The 4,346-nt window shown below is 39.2% G+C and overlaps 1 long non-coding RNA gene across 1 annotated transcript; it reads left to right on the top strand.

Annotated features, from left to right (window-relative positions):
• The first annotated feature begins 1,679 nt into the window (after positions 1–1,679).
• On the top strand, positions 1,680–3,767 carry LOC125525156. The gene is made up of 3 exons (XR_007291168.1): positions 1,680–1,950; positions 2,061–2,107; positions 3,509–3,767. It is a non-coding gene; the product is annotated as an uncharacterized LOC125525156 (long non-coding RNA).
• Positions 3,768–4,346: the final 579 nt, after the last annotated feature.

Below are 4,346 nucleotides of genomic sequence, written 5' to 3'. Positions count from 1 at the left end.
GAGGAGATGACTTTACTTGGCGAGGATGACAGTGGGGACCCACCAGGGCCATAGCCGCACATACGCAAGTGCCTCCTTATTATATACAACTATAATTTTTTTGCTTCCTCCTGGTTTCCTGACATCACGTTCCCACACCATTGTCAACCTATGTAGTCAATAAATGAGAGAATTGCACAAGGAGCAGCCGAAAGCTGAGACCAAGAAGCTCAAGCAGTATTTGTGTTTTTGAGGTGTGAGGCTGCAGAGTTTTTCTTGAGCGGTGTTTTCATTGTTGTTCAGAGGAGAGCAGGGTATTAACTGCGCAGGCTGTGGCCCGTCTAGCCCAGGCCAGATATTAATTTTTTTCAAGCTGAAAATGGCTAGCGCAGCTATACTTTTTTTGAGGAATACCCAGGCAAGGTTAACTTGTTATTATCCGCCCCGCTGGGCTGCAAATCTTTCCTAGGAGGTATGCATTAGGCTTAACAAGAAAATGGGCTTTAGGAAATAATAAATGGGATGTAGCTATAAAAACGGAGCAGTAACTATAAAAAAATGCACCAAACATGTAATTAGTTTATAAAATATTTTCGATTTTGAAAAGTTTAATTTCATTAATTGTTGCGCGCGAAATGTTTTCTTGGATTTTTACGTACACTACAAGAACATTGAGATACTGTGACGAAATTCCTGATGACGTTGGTTGAGAACAACACGGAAATTCTTAATATGTGACATTTTGTAAGTGGCGTCACTTATTACAGCAAATCGGTGACGTTTAATGTCACTAAATCACGCAGCCGTTGAGCCTCACATGGCTACCAATTTCTGTGACGGTTCGGTAATTTTCATGATTGGTCCACTAGAGTCACGAATATTAACGAATGTGTGCCGTTCTTTATTTCATCATGTAATGTCTAGCAGTGGGGCCTACCATAACTGCGTCACGAGTTATTGAGTGATAGGACCCACGTGATGGTGTGTGTAATGGGACTTGTCCCAGTTTCTTCATATGTTTTTGAACACTTAACTTATTTTATTCTGTCTAATGGAAGTAAATAGTGGTCGGGAAGAAAGTTATTTTGTGTTTTCGTGAACTGGTGCCCATGGCGCTATAGTTGTTTCGTTCTATCTCAAGAAAATGGAAAATAAGAGTGGATGAATTTTTGTGGTGTGGATGTTCGTGAGATGATGCATATGGCTCATCAGTTGTTTCGTTTTATCTCAAAATTTCAAATTTGATGAATTTCAGGCCATTTATCTCATATATTTCAGCATTAGCCTATATCTGTGTCATACAAATGTCTCTATAAGTCCACTAAAAAACATGTTTCGCTCCACTTTTCTAAATTTTTGCCGCATCCAATTAATTACGAACTTGTTTTTTAGCTGCGCGGAACCAACTCCCTCCAATTTCTATCCCCATCTCCACCCCCTCTCCCCCACGACTGCATCCAGCGGCAAAATTTCAGGATCACGCCGCCGATGCACCCTGCAGCACTAGCCGCTTAATCCTTCTCCAATGACGGCTGCTCGCTCGCCCTCCCATCAAGCCCCGGCCGCCGCGCTCGCTCTCCACAAGGAACGGCCGCCACGCCCCTCGCCGACCAAGATCGGATCCGCCAACCCGCGACGTCGAAGTCGCCAGCCTCGATGGGCAACATCATAGCCGCTCGCCTCATCCTCACCATCGCCCACTCCAACGCCTTCCCCAGCTTTCTTTCTCACCTCGTGCTTTACCAAGATCTGGACGTTACCTCACCACCCCTCCATCACCCACTACTTGAGATTAGATTCTGATTTAGAAGTTTGGTTTCGTCCAGTGACCAACAAGATGGCGGCGGCTGGAGACAACATGTTTGGAAGAGGCAACCCGATGATGCAGTGAGGCTAGGGGATGGGTGAGAAACTCTGCGAGGAACCCAGCTGCAATACCATTAGATCTGGTCCCCTTCCAACTATTCGAGGGTATATATCGCTGCTTCCTTATTTCTTCCATAATTTCTGGATGTAAGATTTGTGATCTGTAATTTGATTCTTCTAACCACCTATTTAAGATCTCCTTTTCCTAGTTGCAGTTCATCTAGATAAGGAGTAAGATCAATGCCCTTTGCTCTTCTCAAAGGTATGGTTGATACGTATATGTTCCTCTCTGTCTCTAAATTTCTACAATGAATAATTTCAACTCACGTTTCCCCTTTAAGCTGCAAGATCATGCAGACTCCAGAACATTTAATATGTGACTAGACTCTACGTTCAGAGTATTAACATTTAACAATGAAACTGTACTAGGAATTTCCTTTTATTAGTATTTATGGACAATACATTCATATTCTGTGATAAAAGTTAACAAGCTAAAGATATGTTGAGGGACCCTATCATGGGCTAATACTGCTCGGTGAAAGAGAAAATAATTTTGTTATTCTATAATATTTTTTCTCCATGTGAACACTTGTCAGTATATTTTTTGTCTTCTCTGTTTTATTCTGTAAACGTAAGTGCATTAGCCGATTTCTTACTGTAGGTAGCAGATTGGGTTTACAATATCAAGATAATCTTATTGGCCTTGCTATGTTGGTATAGTCTGGAGCTTGTTCTTAGTACTACTTGCTTCTCCACTTTCTATTTGCATACAATTTGCAATACGGGATAATTCCTTACCTGGTTGTGTATGCCTAACATTTAAGCTCATCGTGTACTTCCTTTGCCCATAAATTATATTTTTATTTCTTATATTTATATTGAGGAAGCATCATACATCAGCAGTGCGAGTACACAATTAGCTGTAGCTGTAGAAGAAGATGTGTAAGCACACAACCGATTCAAATAGTGTAGTTTACAGTACTAGTACTAGTTGCTTATGGCACTTAGTTGTACATATGGTGATGATCTACCAAATTCATAGCATGTTTGAATCAATTCAGAGATGAGAAACGCACATTTAATAAGAATACGGTTGCCTACTATGGTTGGGTGATGACCTTTGGATATTGCATCGTTTTGAGATTGTTCAATATATTGAATGGATGAATGGATGTCACTCCTTGCTAAAGAAACATTTTTGTGTTTTGCTCTTGATTTTGTAGTACATTAATGATCTTTTTTTTGTGATTTGCTGATCTAAACTTCTGTGGTAACCAAAGCGTTAAACAACTATACTTATGCAACTAAGTACGAAATATCTTTAGCAGATCACTACAGTGCATTACCATCAGCTGCCCTAGTGCCCCACTAGCCATTCAAATGCTACCTAAACTATAAGTGGCAATCTAGTTAAAAGTGCAGCAGTGATCCATGTAAAATATTTTGACTGACAATTTTTTATACAAGTTTGTGTCTTCTTGTTCCGCTAAACTAACTTAATGTTTTATTGACCCATCCACATACAAGCAGATTTTGTTAATAATGTACTTAGATTCATAATTCGATAGATTGTATGTTTCTTAGTGGTACTCTTATACCTTGTTATATATATGTTTTCATCTCATTAAGGTGCAATACGTTGTTATGTTTCATCAATTTATAGGCACCATGAGGATTTAGCCGCGAGACATGAAGCACAAGATAGAGAATTTGAAGAGATGCAAAGAAGAACAACCAAGAGAAGAATAAGTCTGGCAAAAGAAGCAACATGAGATGGATAACCTGATTGGATTTCTTTTAAGGGCTCAAGCAACTCAACAAGCAAATCAGTCCAGCCTAATGGTGCATGAAGGCCATCATTTTGTGAAAGAAAGATCGTTATTTAATCATACATTGCAATCATCAGGACAACATAAGTGGTCTTTTAGTTATCTAAATACTACTTTTTATCTTATTGATTCTTGTGTCAAACTTGAGTCTGTGATATTTTTTATTGTCATTTCTATTTAGAAGATGATTAGGCTGACAGATGGAATAAATAATACTATGATTTGTCTTTAATTGCAATTATAATGAAATTTGTCTCTTAACTTATTTGTATAATGTGATGTGATGTGAATTGAATACTTTATGTGATATGCATTTGCAATATAGTGGATTCGATAATTCATTGCAAATTATTTGAAATTTAATGATGTAGTCTTCATCAATAATGGAAGTAGTGATGCTAGTAGTGGGAATATGTGTGGGTGTTGATGCCCCGTCACTGAATATGGTATAAATGGCATATTTGCTGAATATGGTATAATATGGCATATTTGCTCCTAACACGTGACATTAATTGCCCGTCATAGAAATAGCAAGTTGTTGACGTTCTAGAAAATGTCACCGAACGTCCCATATTCGGTGACATTATTTTGCGCACGCCGTCACGAGGAGTAATCTGTGACGGGGATTCTGTGACGATGCTTGTGATGCCCATAAAACGTCACCCGGGGGTA

Source organism: Triticum urartu, chromosome 7 (genome assembly GCF_003073215.2).
Source record: "Triticum urartu cultivar G1812 chromosome 7, Tu2.1, whole genome shotgun sequence".
In the NCBI taxonomy this organism is placed as follows: Eukaryota; Viridiplantae; Streptophyta; class Magnoliopsida; order Poales; family Poaceae; genus Triticum; species Triticum urartu.
Note: the sequence above shows the minus strand (reverse complement) of the source record. Positions and strands in the feature narration are given on the sequence as shown.